General features: G+C 37.1%; 1 protein-coding gene across 7 annotated transcripts in view; it reads right to left on the bottom strand.

Moving 5' to 3' along the window:
• TMPRSS2 (transmembrane serine protease 2) overlaps positions 1-18,451 on the bottom strand; it is a 127,468-nt gene extending 109,017 nt beyond the window's left edge. For 2 of the 7 annotated variants that reach the window (XM_069074866.1, XM_069074863.1), the window contains exons 1-3: positions 18,316-18,451; positions 17,709-17,801; positions 15,942-16,020 (exon numbers count right to left, since the gene is read on the bottom strand). The gene's annotated coding sequence lies outside the window, so the exon portion shown is untranslated. The remainder of the gene's footprint in view (positions 1-15,941; positions 16,021-17,708; positions 17,802-18,315) is intronic. The other 5 variants (XM_069074867.1, XM_069074865.1, XM_069074864.1 and 2 more) reach the window with 4 other exon arrangements.
• Between the last annotated feature and the right edge of the window lie 245 nt (positions 18,452-18,696).

The raw sequence follows: 18,696 nt of genomic DNA on the forward strand, positions 1-18,696 counted from the left end.
GGGGGGGGGGGGGGGGGGAGAAGCCATTAGATTAGGCAATTGAGAGATTGTTATTAACTTTGGAGAGAACAGTTTCATCTGAATGAGGCCAGAAGTAGAGGAGTAAGGAAGGACAGGGAATAAGAGATACACACAAACATAAAACAAAAATCAATAGTAGAAATTGTTAGGGAAAGTACATGTTTATTATATATGCATATGTGTGTATGTATATATGTATGTGTGTGTATGTATGGATGTATGTATATATATATGCTTAATTGTAATCTTTGGGAGAGGTGTGGAGGAAGGGGGTAAAAAGAACAAATTAAAAAGTGCACAGCAGAGAACAAAAGAAAACTTTACAAGGAGGCAAAGCAAAGTTGGACAGCTTTCAACACCACACATAGTATTTATTACATAGGCTTTCTTGAAATTGAAATTTATTGCTATGTATTTTGAATAGCACATTCTGCTCTGCACACGACTTTCTTCATTTCTTGTTTTATATTTAATTTTATAATGTTACTTTGTCATTTCTTATTGTGTATTTAAGTTTTAGAAAAATAAAATTACAAAAAAAAATAAATAAATAAAAGTCCCAGAGGCCCATTTCAGAAAGCCAGTAACCAGGCCCCTGGAATCTAGCACAAAAAATTTGGAACAGTGCCCCTTGTACCCCAGGAGGAGAACTCAACTCTAAAAGTCATTAAATAAACTGGAAAATGAGCAAAAAACAAAAAAGCCCTGACCAAAGAAAGTTGTTTTGGTGACAAGGAAGATCAAAACATAAACTCAGAAGAGGACAACAATGGCAAATGCCTGCATGCAAAGCCTCAAAGAGGAACGTCACTTGGTCTCAAGCTAACAAAGTCCCTTGGAAGAGCTCACAAAGAATTTTAACAATCAAATAAGAAAGGTAGAAGAAAAATAGGGAAAAGAAATAAGAGTAATGCAAGAGAATCATAAAAAGAGTCAACAAATTGATAAAGGAGCACAAAAAATGGGGAAATGTGCAAAAATTCACTGAAGAAAACAACACCTTGTAGTGCCAATGCAGTATTTACAGCACCAATGATCACAATAAATATACCAATAGTGACTATAAATATTCCGGCATGGTGCTCAAGCACAAAATATAACAGGCTCTCTATATAGAAGACAGAAGCAAAACATTTAATCAGACACCAGGAAATCAAATCCCAACACCAGGAAACTGAATCAATCATAGCAACATAGAAGTTAATGCACCACAATATAGCAGAGAGCTATATCATCCTTTAGTCTTCCCACAAATAAACACAAGCATAACTGTGAAAAAAAAAAAACTTTTACTCATGTGCCTATCTATCTCCTTGTCTGAGTGTCCTCTCTTTCCCACCACCTCTCTGGCTCTGACTCCAAGCTTCCTTTGGCAAACTCCTCCCACCACAGTCTACATGTGACTACATTCATTCTATTACAGGGCAGTTTATTTTCAAAGCAAAGATCTCCAAATTCCCAATACCATTATATACTTTAATAAAAAGAATTGGCCAAATGGAAAGGGAAGTAGAAAAGCTCACTGAAAAAAAATTCCTTAAAAATCAGACTTGGACAATTGGAAGTTAATGACTTTAGGAGAAATCAAGAATCAATACTTGGACAATTGGAAGTTGATGACTTTAGGAGAAATCAAGAATCAAATAAAATCAAAAGAACAAAAAAAAAAGAAGAAAATTTGAAGTAGCATATTGGGGGAAAAAAACTGACCTGGGCAATAGATCCAGGAGATCTCAGATAATTTAAAAATTATTGGACTAAATGAAAGCCATGATCAAAAAAAAAAAAAAAAGAGCCTAGGAACAGCTAGGTGGTGCAGTGAATAGAGCACTGATCCTGCAGTCAGGAATTCAAATTGGGCCTCAGTTACTTAAGACATAATAGCTGTGTGACCTTGGTCAAGTCACTTAACTCCAATGGCCCTGCCTTCCCCCCCTCCAATAAATAAATGAATGAATGAATAAAACAAAAAGAGCCTGGACAGCATATTTAAAGAAATTATCAAGGAAAATTGCCCTGATATCCTAAAACCAGAAAGTAAAATAGTAAATGAAAAAATCCCCCAAACATTTCCTGAAAGAAATCCCAAATGAAAATTTCAAGGAATGTTATAGTCAAATTCTAGAACTTTCAGGTCAAAGAGAAAATACTGCAAGCAACCAGAAAGAAACAATTCATATATCAAGAAGCCACAGTCAGGGCTGAGTAGCTTTGTGAGAAACATGCTCACAAAGAATAGGACATTAACTACTGAACCCAGGAAAGCATTTATTAAGTTCTTGCAAGAGCTTGTAACTTAAGCAAGCATAGGCACATTTGTTTAAGACAAATACATAGCTTTTATCCTGTATCATTACTTGCATTTCCTTCCCCTGTTCCCCATTGACTGGATACTTCAGGATTCACAGCCTATATGAAAACACCTAAACACCCCACCCCAATGTTGGTCTCTACCCTGATTACATTTCACATTTTAGTCCCGCCCCCTACTCATTTTCTTTATACTTTATTTAGTAAAGAAATGATAAGTCATAAATACTTCTAATCCCTACTCAGGATGTCTACAATTACTCAGATTTTATGATCTCTATAGCATGAGAAAGGAATTTTCCTAATTGAACAGGCTGTAAATACAATTAAGATAAGAAAGTTGACAAGGTGTCAACTGATCCAGGGTATCTATGTTTCCTTTTCCAGTATCATGACATAACATTGTGTATGTCCATAAAATATTAAGATAAGAAAAGCCCCATTGTTCAAGATGTCTCAGGTCAAAGGCTTCATCCTGACTGATCATAGGTAGAGGAATGTTCATAGTTTCATCTGGCCCTGGTAGACACAAGAGAGGCAATTCCTGGGTTTACTTAGAGAACAAAGGAGAGAATATTCACTCTTAGGTATGCTGATTATCCTGATGAGTGAAAATGTTAAATCAACATCCTCTTTCTACCTTCTCCACAATCAATTTATTTTCCTGCATTCACTGCAAGTCAAAGACTTTCTGGTATATATGGATCCCTAGGTTTTGTAAGTTATGTATTAATATGATTTCTGTGGAAACAAAAGTTTTAATCATGCCTTACAAACTTCTACATTAAAGGATCAGAAGGTTTGGGGGATTACAACCAAGAAGCAATTGCCTAGAAAAATTGAGCATAATCTTTCAGGGAGGAAAATTGACTTTCAATGAAATAGAGAACTTTTGAACTTTCCTGATGAAAACACCACAGCTGAATAGAAAATTTAACAGAAAAAAAAAAATACAAGACTCAAGAGAAGTATAAAAAGGCAAACAAGAAATTAAAAAAAAACATGCTATTCAGTAAGATTGAACTGTTTACATCACTACATGGGAAGATCATACATATAACTTTTAACTATCTCTATTAGGCAATTAGAAGGAGCATACATAGATAGAGGGTGTGGGTATAAGTTGACTCTGATGTAATAATGTAAAAATAAATAGGGGATAAAAAAAGGATTGTACTGGGAGAAGAGGAAAGGGGGAGGCAGAATGGGGTAAATTTTATAGTACACAAAGAGACATGAAAGACCTATTAAAGTAGAGGGAAAGAAGGAAGGGGAGGTGCACATTGTTTGAACCTTAATCTCATCAGAATAGGCTCAAAGATAAAATAACATACATACTAAATTGGGTATAGAATTCTATCTTACCCTATAGGGAAGTAGGGGGTAAAGGAGAAAGATAAAGAGGAAGCTGACAATCAATAATTACATTAAAGAGAATGACAATAATTAGGCAATATACCAAAAACTTGTAGGATACAGTCAAAGCTATACTTAGGGGAAAACTTATTTCTCTAAATTCTCACATCAAGAAAATAGAGAAAGAGAAGTTCAATAAATTGGGCATTCAACTAAAAAAGCTAGAAAAAGAACAAATTAAAAATCTCCAATTAGACAACAAATTAGAAATCCTAAAAATAACAAGAGAGATTAATAAATCTGGAAGAAAACTATTTAATTTATAAATAAAATTTATAATAATATAAAAGTAAAAAAAAGATCTGGTTTTATGAAAAAAACAATTAAATAGTTAAATCTTTGGTCAACTTGATTTAAAAAAAAAAGAAAACTAAATTACCAATATCAAAAATGAAAAGGGTGAATTCACCACCAATAAAGAAATAAAAGTGGAGTCAGGAGGACCTGAGTTCAAATCAGGCCTCAGACACAGCACAAAAGCTAGCTGTGTGACCTTGGGCAAGTCACTTAACACCAATTGCCCTCCAAAAAAAGCAAAAGAAATAAAAGCAAAAATTAAGAGCTCTTTTGCACAACTGTATGCCAGACATACAATCAGACAATCTAGATGAAACAGATGAATATTTACCCAAAAAAGTGTCCAGATTAACAAAAGAGTAAATAGAATATTTACATAACTCCAAAAGAAATTAAAGAAGTCATAAGTGAACTCTCAAAGAAAAAAGCCCCAGGGCCAGATGGACTTACAAGTGAATTTTTCCAAATATTTAAAGAACAATTAATCCCAATACATATAAACTATTTGGAAAAATAGGTAAAGAATGGGGGCAGCTAGGTGGTGCAGTGAGTAGAGCACTGGAGCTGGAATCAGGAGGACCTCAGTTCAAATCTGGCCTCAGACTCTTAACACTTACTAGCTGTGTGACCTTGGGCAAGTCACTTAACACCAATTGCCCTACCTTCCCCATTTGGAAAAAGCAAATATATATATATATATATATATATATATATATATATATATATATATATATATATATATATATATATATAGGCAAAGAAGGAGTCCTACCAAATTCCTTTTATGAAACAAATATTGTGCTGATATCTAAACCAGGAAGAGCCAAAACAGAGAAAGAAATTTGTAGATCAGTTTCCCTAACAATGTTAGATGCAAAAATTTTAAATAAAATATTAGCAAATAGATTATGGCAATTTATCACCAGGATAATATATTATGGTGAGGTTGGATTTATACCAGAAATTCAGATTCAATATTAGGAAAGATATCACCATAACTGACCATATCAATAACAAAACCAAAAGAAATCATATGATTTTCTCAATAGATGTGGAAAAGGATTAACTAAGTATAGCACCCATTCCTATTAAAAATATTAGAGAGCATAGGAATAAAAGGAGCTTTCCTTAAAAGGATAAACAGTATCTATCTAAAACTATTAGCAAGTTTTATCTGTAATGAGGATAAATTTTCCCAATAGGATCAGGAATAAAGCAAGAATGCCCATCATCACCACTTTTATTCAATATTGTACTAAAATGTTAGCTTTAGCAATAAGAGAAAAAAGAAATGAAAGGAATTAGAATAAGCATTGAGGACATAAAACTGGAACTCTTTGCAGATGATGATAGTACACTTAAGAGAACCCTGGAGAATCAAGTAAAAAAAACTACTTGAAATAATAAACTTAAGCAAAGTTCTAGCATATAAAAGAAACCCACATAAATCATCAGCATTTCTATATTTCACCAACAAAGCCAAGCAGTAAGAGGAAGAGAAATTCCATTTAAAATAACTGTAGACAACATAAAATATTTGGGAGTCTACTTGCCAACACAAACCCAGGGACTATATATGAACAAAATTATAAAGCACTTTTCACACAAATAAGGTCAGATCTTAAACAATTTGAAAAATATAAATTGCTCATGGGAAGGCTAAGCTAATATAATAAAACCAACAAGTCTGCCTTAATTAATTTACTTTTTCAGTGCCCTACCAAACTACAAAAAGATTATTTTAGAAAGCTAGAAATAATAACAAAATTCATTTGGAAGAACAAAAGGCCAGGAATATCAAGGGAATTAATGAGGAGAAAATGCAAAGAAATGTGGCCTAGCCATACCAGATCTAAAAATATTATAAAGGCAGCAATCATCAAAATTATCTGGTACTGGCTAAGAAACAGAGTAGTGGATCAGTGGAATAGATTAAGGACACAAGACACAGCTACTATTTGAGAAACCCAGAATCCAGTTTCTGGGATAAGAACTCACTCCTTATTTGCAAACTTGCCAGATTACCAGATCTGGAAACCATCTGGTAGGCAAGGTCATCGGCCCCAAATGGGGAAAAAAATAAAATGAACTTGTTTGGGTTATGGAGTTCCTAAACAATGAACTTGGCTTATTGAGAAATGAAATCTCTTATGTATGTAAGTCATGGTAAATTGTTATTCCTTATTGTAACTCTATAAAAGTAAAAACAATTGTATCTAGCCCTAAGCTGTGATTGGTGATACTTGTTATTTGAGGTAATAGCCCTTGGGACCACAAATAATTTTATTTTGAGTTTGAATTTAGATATAGTTGTCTGCATTCTGAGAGAAACACCACAAGCTACTCAGAAGGAATGTGATCCTGCTACAAGGTGGAGATTGGCTTCTGAGAAAAGCTAAGAAGACAATTTTAGCCTCAATCTAAGATGGGACCCTCCTGGCTCAGTTTCTTCATTGTCTTCCTTTGAAAAGGAATGTTTTTCACCTGGCTATTCCTGAGTCGGCTTATAAACTGAAATTAAATTGACTTATCTGAATTCAAACAGAGCTAAGGACGTTTTAGCCTGTCATATATGGTATGTCTCTTTTTTCCTTTTATGGCAGCTTTCTCTAATTACAGCAAGCAGTCAGTAAGAGATATAAGTACAATGCAGGGGTGTGAAATCTTGCTGTTTTCAATCTGAATGTGTAGTCATTCCATATTCCAAACAACTGGGTGACTTAGTACTCCAGCTTGTCATCTACCTGCCTGCATAGTCAAATGAAAGGTTAAATTCCTGGAATAGAACATTCTTTCTGAATGATATGGGAACAATTAGAAAAGGGGAAAAGAAGTTTACGAAACAAAGCTAGAAACAGAATGTTAATCATTATCCCATAGACTAAGGCTGGAATATATCTGAGCTACTATAAAAATGTGTTATTAGATCTGAGCTATTCAGCCTAAAATTATATTTCCTTCTACAGCCTAAATAATTTAGTGAATTGTCCTAGTCAACCGCCTGTTACTAGATATATCTGTCTTTCTCCATATATCTGGGACCCTGCATATTGAACTTGCCTATCAGATTTCTGTCTCTCAGGCTACAGGTCAATTCACCTACAATTGACAGCAAAGAATGGATACTTAGTTCATACTCACCCATCATCCCTGGATGTGACCTATCCTTGGTTCCAGTCAACCTCATCCCCAGGACCTATCAAGACAGACCCCTTTTCAGCCTGAAGAAGCTACAAAAGCAGAGACCTTTGTGCATTTTCCCAAAAGAATTTGGGCCCCAGCTCAAGTAATGTAAATGCAAATTTAAAGATCTTCCCTGCCCCTAGGCTAAAGTGCACCTGGAGCCTGGGGTGGGAGGCTTGTTTTTCAGTAGATACTTCTTGATTGGCCAGTGAGTCAATAAAGTTGTTACCTTCTCTGAGCCAGGAGAAGGCTATATAAGCCCTGATGTGTAGCTTTGTTCTGGGGCTCACTTTGAGAAGTGTTCTGTGATTTAATCTGGATTCTGGGAAACCCGCTGTCCAGAGCCCCCTCCCCCCGCTTTGAAAAAACCCAGATGTTGATTTGGTGTGGATGTAATGGCTGGACAGTTTGGAAAGCTGTCTACTTGATCTGTTTCTGTCTTGATAATTCTGCCTGTATACTTTGAAGTTCAGGGTGCTGACCTTTTTCCCCTGAACAAGGTAAACGATATATGTCTGACTGATTAAAGTAAGCTTGTTAACCCATTTTGAGTTGCTTTCCTTTAACAAAGCAGATCCAAGAACCTGTATGGGCAGCCACCCTGAGGACGCTTGGGGTGCTTGCTGCTACAAGCTCTTTGAGGGGGAATGATGGAATCCTAATTAAGCTGCCCCCAGCCCCAATATTCTATCTTCTTTATAGGCCCCACTGAACAGCAGGCCCATTGTATCTACCTAGCCACTCACACCACTCTCCCCCCATTCAATATCCTAACTTCTTCATATATGCCTCACTGCTCACTAGAACAACAGGTGTGTCCATGAACTCATAGTTCTCACAGAACAGTAGGCATATCCATATGATGGGATCCCAGCCACTGCCCCCAGACCCATTCCCACAGAAACAGGTGTGTTCTTATACTTAACCACAATCACATCATACATCCAGCCCAAGACAGGACCACAATATCTAACTATCCATCTTGACCAGACAGGACCACAATAGCTAGACAACTGGAAGGTAGCATACCAGAATATTTAACCATTGAACCATAGAAGGGACCGCTCCTCTATTACCTAATCCCTTAACAAACCCCCCCTGCCTTTTTAATATTTATGATTTATGTTATGTACTTACTCTATAAAAATCCATCTTGCTTTCTCTCAAGTTGCTGGTTCCTCTTGAAACTTAGCCTGCTTCATGAGAGGCAGAAATCTCAAAAAATGCCCATACTTGGATTAGAGGTGGTCTGACTCTGAATTCTTTGAGATGGTTCCACCACAACACAACATGAAACCACAACACATCATGAAACCACAACAGTTTTGAGGTGGGCAGAACCCCCACCACAACAGTTTTTGGTGTCCATGGGTTTAAACCACAGTACAACCAAAATTAAAAGGAAAACAGAAAGGTGGAATGTCTTTACAGCAAATGTGCCTCATATGTCAAATATATAGAGAACTAAGTCAAATTTCTAAGAATACAAATAATTCCCCAGTTGACAAATGGTCAAAGGTACTTTTCAGATGAAGAAATAAAAGCTATCTATAGTCATATGAAAAAAATGCTCTAAATCACTATTGGTTAGAGAAATGCAAATTAAAACTCTGAGGTACCACCTCACAACTATCAGATGGGTTAATATGACAGAAAAGAAAAATGATGATGAATGCTAGAGAGGATGTGGGAAAAGTTGTGATAATAAAGCATTATTGATAGAATTATAAACTGAGCCAACCATTCAGGAGAGCATTTTGGAACTATGCCCAAAGGGGGATCAAACTGTGCATACCCTTTGATCCAGCAATACAACTACTAGGGAGGTCTATATCCCAAAGAGAACAAAGAGGGAAAAAAAGCACCCAACTAGAACGAGATACTTTTAGCAGTTCTTTTTGTGGTGGCAAAGAATTGAAATTCAAGGAATGCTCATCAATTGGGGAATGGTTGAAAAAGTTCTGGTATGTGAATGTAATGGAATACTATTGTGATACAAGAAATGATGAGCAGGCAGATTTCAGAAAAAACCTGGACTTACATGAACTGATTCCAAGTGAAGTGAGCAGAACCAGGAGAACATTGTACACAAAAACAGCAACGATGTGGGATGATCAACTTTGATAGACTTCACTTTTCTCAGCAATGCAATGATCTAAGACAACTCCTAAAGATTCATGATGGAAAATGCTATCCACATCCAGAGAAAGAACTATGAAGTGTGAATGCTGATTGAAACATACAATTTTCTCTTTTTTGTTGTCCTTTTTCCTTTCTCATGGCTTTTCCCTTTTGTTCTGATTGTCCTTTCACAACTGACTAACGAATGTTTTCCATAATTGTACATGTATAGTCTATATCGAGTTGCTTGCCATCTCGGTAAGGCTTAGAACTCAATATCTTATAGAAGTGAAACTTGAAAACATGAAATTGGAAAAAATAAAATGCTATTAAGTGGGGGTTGGGGAAGGGGAAGAAATAATGAGCAGAATGATTTCCAAAAAACCTGTACTTACATGAACTGATACAAAGTGAAGTGAACAAAAGAAACATAGCACACAGAAACAGCAACATTGTGTAATCAACTACGTAATCAACAATACAGTGACCTAAAACAATTACAAAGGAATCATGAGGAAAAATGCTATTCACACCCTGATAAAGAACTGATGGAATCTGAATGCAGATCAAAGCATACTATTTTTGCTTCATTTTTTCATGTTTTTTTTCTTCTTTCACAACGTAACTAATATGGAAATATAGTTTACATGATTGCACATATTTACTCAACACCAATTTGCTTACTGTCTTAGGGAGGGAGGAGATATGGGAAGGAGGGTGAAAATTTGGAAGTCAAAATTTTTAAACATTAAAATTTATCTTTACATATAATTAGAAAAAATAAAATACTATTAAACTTTTTTATTAAAATAACATTCTAGGGATGCTTAGGGTGTCAGTAACACCACAGATCATGACACAGTAAGACACTTTCACATCTTCCCTGGGAAAAGATTTACTCTTCTTCCCATATCTGCAACTGCTACAACAACTATCTTTTTTTTTTCCCCATTCTGCCATATGTCCTTTCTACTTACAGTCCCACTATATAGGCCATAGAGCTCAAGAGCTAGTAAGAAAAGAGTACTGAGTTCTTATGCTAAAAGTTACTAAACAGAAAAAGAAAAAGGGAAAGGTATTATCTGTACAAAAATACTTAATAATACTAGTCATTCTCTCTTCTTCTCCCCATCATGAATCCTTGGTGAACCAACTCAACTCTATACTGTCCTCCTGGGGCGGCTAGGTGGCACAGTGAATAGAGCACTGGCCCTGGAGTCAGGAGGACCTGAGTTCAAGTCCAGCCTCAGACACTTAACATAAAAACTAGCCATGTGACCTTGGGCAAGTCACTTAACCCCAACTGCCCTCCAAAAAAAAGCAAAAACAAAAAATTTTAAAAAATATACCTTCCTCCTCTCCTGTATCCTTTGGTCCCTGATCATATTGCCAAGCCTATAGATTAGATCACACCCACTATTCCTTCATTCCTAAATACATGTTGCTGAATAAAGGTGGAGAAAGTCATAGAACTACTAGGTCATTACAAATTTATATTACATAATCTCAGGGAAGACCTCACTTTTACAAGACAACACTACACTTCCTTATCAACTCACTATCCCACTCTCCTCAGTGGATTATCCAAACCTTTTCAAACCTTCAATCTCCCTTTGCTCTCCCTCCCCCCACAATTTTCTCAGTTGGGAATCTTGTCTCATATTTTATAGAAAAAAATAGAGGTAATTCACCCTGAAATTCTTCTTCTCCCCTCTCCCTCATCCCCTATCAATGAGATGCTTTCTGCCATTTTCTCCTCCTTCATCCCTGTTTCACACGATAAAGTAGCCTTACTCCTTACTAAGGCTAATCCCTCTACAAGTTGAAGTGATCCCATCTCCTCAAATAAATTACCCACTCTGTCATCCATACTCTTTCACCTATTTTAAATATCTCCCTCTCTACTACTTCATTTCCTACTGCCTACAAACATATCCATGTCTCCTCTATCCTGAAAAAACCCTAATTTGGTCATTCCATCACTGCTAAGCTTTATAGCCACTCCTCAAAGAAAAACATTTACAATTGGTGCCTCCACTTTCTCTCATCTCATTCTCTTCTTAACCCCTTACAATTTGGCTTCTGATATCTTTCCATTGAAACTGCTCTCTCCAAAATTACTATTGATCTCTTAAATGCCAAATCCAATAACCTTTACTCAATTCTCATCTTCTTTGAGCTCTACAGACTTTGACATCTTTGATCACTCTCTCCTCCTAGATACCTTCTTCTCCCTTTGTTTTCAGTACATCATTTTCCTCCAGTTTTCCTCTTACCTATCTGACCACTCCTTCTGTCTCCTTCATTGGATCCCCCTCCAGATCATGCCCTCTAACTATAGGTATCTATCAGGGTTCTTCCCTTCTTCCTCTATACTACTTAATTGGTAGTCATATCAGCCTCTACAATTTAATTACTATCGCTATGTTGATGATTCTCAAATCTGCCTTTCCTTCCCCACTCTCCTGGCTGAATTCTATTCTACCATCTCCAACTGCCTTTCAGATATGTAGAACTGGACATCCAGTAGACATATCAAACATAATATATGTCCAAAATAGAACTTATTATCTTTCCCCCTAAACACTCCCTACCTCCTACCTTCTCCCTTATTATATACATGGCAAAACCATCCTCCCAGGCCTTTAGGTTCCAAACCTAGGAGTCATCCCAGATTCCTCACTATTTCTCATCCTCCATATCCAATCTGTTACCAAGGTCTATCGATTTCATCTTTGTAACATTTCTTATATACTGCCTCTTCTCTCCTCTGGCACTGCCACCATTCTAGTTGTACGCTTTTATCACCTCATACCTTGATTATTGCAATAATCTACTGGTGGGTCTGCTTGCCTCTAGTCTCTCTCCAATCCATCCTCCATTCAGTCATTAGAATGATTTTCCTAAAACTCAGATCTAATCATGTCACCCCCTGATAAATAAACTCCAGGGCTTCCTATTGCCTCCAAGAAAAAATACAATGTTCTACTTGGCATTCTAAGTACTTCACGACCTAGCCCCCTCTTACCTTTCCATTCTTCTTACACCTTACTCCCAAAACCCTACTCTTTGATCTAGTGACACTGGCCTCCATCTTCTTCCATAAATAACATTCCCTCTGACTCTCTCCAAATGCCGGAAAACTCTACCCTCTTCTGCTCTGACTACTGTCCTACCTTGGTTTCCATCAAGTCCCAACTAAAACCCCACTTTCTAATCCCTCTTTATTCTAGAGCTTTTTCACTTTTAATTAATTACTATTTATCCTGTATATAGCTTTCTTGGTATATATTTGTTCAAATGTTGTCTCCCCAATTAGATTATAAGCTCTCATTAATAATAATTAAATAAATATTATATATTATATTAATATAATATATATTTAATATAGTAAATATAATAATAATAAATAAAATAATCTCAATAATAATAATAATCTCATTATAAGCAGGGCCTGTCTTTTGCCTTTGTTGTTGTTGCTGCTGTCTTCATTGTTGAAATAAAGGAAACTTATCTCTTGAGATAACATAATGCTAAAAATGTAAAGATTTGGCAACAGATTGGCCATGTGGGATTAAAATGGGGAGGTCAAAGATGATGCTGACACCAAATCTCAGTCATTAGCAGGATTGTAGGACCCTCAAACATAGCTCAAAAGAGGGGAGAGATGGAGGCAAGAAGAGATGTTTGGGACAAGTCTAGTTTGGGATTCCATTATCATCTGCTTCTCCCTAGCAGTACCTGTTTGAGGTCTCAAAAATGATCAGAATTGACTCAGTGACTCAACACAACAAATCTCTCCACTAAGCTATCCATCATCTTCTGATGCTGTTAGTTTTTTATGTTCAAAGAGCAATAGCCTACAAACATAAGCTTGCGTTGAAAAGACGGTCCCTGCCCCACTCTAATTAAATAGGGGGACCACAGAAACATAGCAAATACTTAACCTGGTGCCAGAAGACCTGGGCCCCAGTTTCTTCTACCCCTTTCTTCCTCTCCCAACAACCTATGTGGCCTTGGGCAACTTAATTCATTAACTTCTCAGAACCTGTTTCCTACAAATCATCCAAGTTGTTATGTGGGGCAAATAAAATTCACAAAAAAAAATTTCACAGAAATACATCCCATCTCTTCCCCTTTACCACAAATTTAATTTTTACTAGAAAATACTCCAATTTTTACATGATTGTTATAGGTAGCAGGTAAAAAGGAGTTATCATGAAATATGTATAAAGTCACCCCTGGGGTCCATGAACTTGGGGAAAAAATACATCTTTATTTTCACTAACCTCTAAAATTTTAATGTTTCCTTCAATTATGAACGTAGGCAAACATTATCTCAAGAAACAGTCCATAAAGCTTCACTAGGCTGCCAAAGGGTACATGACACACACAAAAAGGGTAAGAAATCCTGGCTTATGTGGTGAGAAACTTTATTTTGGCTTATCTTTATTTCACATGTATATTTAATCATCAAGGTTTGATTTTAAGTAATTGACATTAAAAGCCAAGTCTATACTATAATCCTTTCCACTTAACTTACCTCCTACATTCTGGCTTCTTGGTCACTTAAAACTTACCTTAATCTTTGTACTTTGTATAAAATAACATTAGAGCTAAAAGGAACCTCATAAGGATCCAGGAAAACTTCATGTTACTGAGTTGTTGTGTTACACATACCTTAGTATCATTTCCTCAACTGTTTGGGTCAGGGGATCATGTGCCCAACATGTAGAGGGATACAAAAGTGCCTATTCACTTCTTTTTGTGGTGGCAAAGAATTGTAAATTGGGGGATGTCCATCAATGGGGAATGGGTGAACAAGTTGTGGCATTATGATTATGATAGAATGATATTTTACTATATGAAATGATAAGCAGGATGCTCTCAGAAAAACCTGGAAAGACTTACATGAACTAATGCAAAACAAAGTGAGAAGAACCAGGAGAACATCTTACACAATAACAGCAATACTGTATGACGATCAACTATGAATGACTTACCTATTCTCAGCAACACAATGACCCAAGATATTTCTAAAATACTCATGATGAAAAATGCTATCCACATCCAGAGAAAGAACTGATGGAGTCTGAATGCAGATTGAAACATACTTTTTAATTTTGTTTTCTTGAGGTTTTGTTTGTGTTTTCTTCCACAATGTGATTTATGTGGAAATATGTTTTACACAATTGCACATGTATAACCTATATCAAATTGTTTACCATTTCAGGGAGGTGAGGAAAGATGGGAGCTAGCAAAAAAAATTAGAACTCAGATTTTCTTTTAAATGAAATGTTAAAAAATTGTCTTGATATGTAATTGGGAGAAAAAATAAATCATTTAAATGCCTATTAAATCCTTGCTTATTGTCATCATTGATAACAGTTTGAGACTGATACCAAAAAAATAATTTGTACTATCAAAATAGACAAGGTGCTCCACAATCTCTGGAAACACAACCACTCTCCTCTAGATCTGAATTCAGCCAGGATGGGGGAACTACAAAAAGGAGAAAGCTTCCCACCAATCAGTATTTCCCTACAACTTTCCTCCATATTTTTCAGTAAAACTAGAATCTTCTTCATTTAGGACACCTTAAATGCATGTGGGTGGGTGGCACAGTGGATAGAGTGCCAGGCCTGGAGTCAGAAAGACACATACAAGTTCAAAATCTGGCCTCAGACATTAGCTGTGTAACCCTGGGCAAGTCACTTAATCCATTTTACCTCCATTTCCTCATCTATAAAATGAGTTGGAGAAGGAAATGAAAAACACTCCAGTGTCTTTGCCAAGAAAATCCTAAACAGAGTCATGTAGAGTTGGATATTATTGAACAATAAAAATACAAAGAGAGCACAAACTGATAAGAAATAGGCCATAGAGCTATTTATCAAATAAAGCATGATGTGACTGAGGATACAATAAATAAATACCTCTGCACACTGATAAAGCACTATAAGATGAAACTGGATGTGCCAAAGGCAGGAGGATTGATGGAAACTGACCTAGTCAAAAGTATCCAAACACCATATATTACTAGGAGTCATATTGAAATTATAGTGCCCCACAAAGAACCACTTCACATCTCTCTTTCTTAGCAGAAGAGGCTCCACAGAAGCTGAGAATCAAGAAAAGCCCTGAGGTTCAAACCCAATTAAGCCCATAAACTGTAAGTCAAAACATTACTTAATTCAAACCTGTGGTACGTGGAAAGATCACTGATTATGAAGTTGAAGCCTCTGGATTCTAACAGGCTTACTCTAATTAATGCTTATTATTCTGATGATCTTAGCCAAGTCACTTAACCGCCTTAGCCTCAGTTCCCTTACATGTTAAAGGAGGGGGGTTAGACCAGATGGATTCTGGGGTGCCTTCCAACTCTAGAGCCTTATGATATATAAAATATGATATGTATATATATAATATGATATATGATAGTTACTTACTGAGCATCCATCATAAGGTCCCAACCTTTTGTCAACCCCACACAGACACAGCCCAGCTTTTTCATCAGCGTAACCTCCCCTCCCCCCCCAAGGCTGCCATAATTACTCATTTTAACCTAATCTTACCAACTTAAAAAAACATACCTCAGGAGGTGCAATGTGAATAGTGTCTTTGGAAATGAAAGGCTGAAGGAGAATTCAAGGTTATCCCCAGCACCACAACCTTCAAGAAAGAAATATACAAGGTTCAAATTCCACCTCAGGTTGCCTATGTGACCCTGAGTAAGACACTTAACTTCCCAGTACCCTTAGGCAACTCTAAGATTACAAATTAAAGAAGTAATAGATCTGCCTAGGAAGTTCCTGACCTAGAGGTCCAAATATCACTGAAAAAAAATAATAAAATAAATAATATAATATAATAAAAATATATAAATAAATGAAATAAATAAATATATAAAAGTGAGTCACTTCACTCAAGGGCCATTTCATCATTTCTGTTCAAAACAATTCACTTGGATTCCAGTCACACCTAAAAGCAGCCTGTGGTGCTAAGTAGGAAAGACCCGAGATCAAATCTAATCTCAGACATAAATGTCTTGACCCTGGGCAAGTCACTTAACCTTTGTCTGCCTCAAATTCCTCAACTGTAAAATGGGGGTGATAGTGCTGAACTCACAGGGCTGTGAAGACAAAATGAGATTGCATTTATAAAGTCCTTAGCATAAAGCCTGGCATATAGTAAGTAGGTGATTAAATGCTTGTTTCCTTACTTCTTTCCATTCCTCTTCTACTGAGGCTGTGAAACCACTACAGGAATTTCATTTTCTAGACCCAAAGGACAAGCAATAGTCCCAGGGAGGACCAGAAAAGGGGGCAGGGGTGTGTTTCATTGTTTTGAGTAGAGGGCAGGAGGGTCAAATACATATGGATTCACATATTCCGGCCTCCCTAAAGCTTTGTCTATGTCCCAATGCAAAGACTAACTGATGTCAGCCATGGAAACAAACATTCCCAGAAGCACTTTCCTAATAGAGTTTGCAATGTTCCTGACAGATTTACTTAATTTCAAAACTTTGATGTTTAGAAAAAACCTTCTGAAGCACTTTTTGAATAGGGTGTCCATGTCTTATGTTTAGTGATAATTCCAGTATTGCTACATTATTCCTGTGGAAAATCAAATTTAAGGGTCTTCAGTCACACTAGAGAAGAAATATAGCTATCAAGGTTCCTCTTCAAAGGAGAGAGGTTTACAATTCACAAAATGCTGCCACATCAATAATCTTCTCCCCCACTTTAGACACAACCTGACCCCCTTTCAAGGGACTAAGTTTCAAAGGTTAAAAAAAAATTCAGACAAAACACATATTGAAATAAATGGCATTCCTCTTACCAGAGATTAGTTTATTGGCAGTCTATCCTTTTCTCTGATTTGATCAAGTAACTAAACACCTCTAAAAGGCTCCCTCAGAATTTAAAATGAACCGAGACTCCAACCATTCTGTTAAGCCAAGAGCATATCCTTTGAGTTATTTCTACCACCATCCCCAATCATCTTCATACTTAGCCCCAAAATATATCCTACAAAGGACAATTACACAGACTATTTCTATTTAGTCATAGAATTAGAGAGTCAAAAGTGGTCCCTCCAAACCATGAGGCCATACATTTCACAAGACCCCTCCCCCCACTCATAGAACCAAAGCTCTGATAGCATCAGACAAGTTGCTAAATGACCTATAAACTTGGTATTAACTAAAAAACAGAAGTTACTCATGTAACGTCCATGGCGTCTTTGCCTACTGTGATTTTCCACAAAGAAATAACCAGCTCAGCCAGAAAATCTAGTTTTCACCCTTGGTGCTAATCCAGAGGTATCTGGGGGGAAAAAAAAAGAGTAAATATACCCACCAGAGTACACAACCATCAGGAAGTAAGTCTCTTTCTCTTGCAAATTGACTAAGTAGCCAGAGCCAAAGTCTTTCCTGAGCCAAAAGGCACGCTCTACAAGAAAGATTTTTATTAGGATTTACTCCACCTATCAATTTAGCATTTTAAAAGGCAAGGTCCCTTCACCCACCCCCTCCACAGAAGAACTATGGGTGTAGAAAAGCTTCCCTTAGGGGCTAAAAACCGAGAGCACCAGAGTCAGAGTCCATGCACCCCAGGTCCTGGCTAGTTGGTTAAGTTTAACTAATAACTACCACATTTGATCAGAAGCGATCCACCGCCTCTCTCCCCTTATCTCCTATTCGTCTAAAATCCGTAATTATTTTTGCTTTTTAGAATAACTCCTATTCCGTATATATGTACTTGGGAAGAAGCATTGGGTTTGTTATAGAGGAAACAATATCCCTCGATCCAGTCACACTTGCCTCGAAGTAATAGCCCCCAGCCCAACCTACACCGCACATCCAAATAAACCGACAACCCGGATCTCTGATTGTCCCCTCGATTCCCAGTGCCAGGAGAAATAGGTTTATTTCTCTTTTTATTTTCTCCCCCAGGTATCACTTACCTTCTGTAGGGACAGAACGCTATGCCGACTCCTCCCCAGCAAAGCACAGGTGAACTCACACAACCACAGCAGCTCCGGGAGCCCTCAGGCTACTTCCTCCCCCGCCTCTTCCCAACCCTTTCTTCCTCCTTCCTAGGCTCCAAGCCCACTGGTTCTTTTACCTGATAGGTGGCGCCCAGCCTCACATAGCTTCACATACCCTGGAATGACCTGAGAAGATCCCAGGGCCTGGGCACTGGAGCCCGGGCAGCTGTTTTACTAGTCTGGGACAGGCCAGTAAGTTGCAAAAGGGAACACCAAGATAGGAGATGCTGGAACTCTTTCCCGAATGAAAGTCTTGTGACTTTGTAGGATTTCCTTACCTGAGGACAGACACTACTC

The sequence above is a fragment of the Petaurus breviceps genome, unplaced genomic scaffold (genome assembly GCF_028583685.1).
Source record: "Petaurus breviceps papuanus isolate PSGF00001 unplaced genomic scaffold, PetGlider_PUasm1.0 90897, whole genome shotgun sequence".
Taxonomy (NCBI): domain Eukaryota; kingdom Metazoa; phylum Chordata; class Mammalia; order Diprotodontia; family Petauridae; genus Petaurus; species Petaurus breviceps.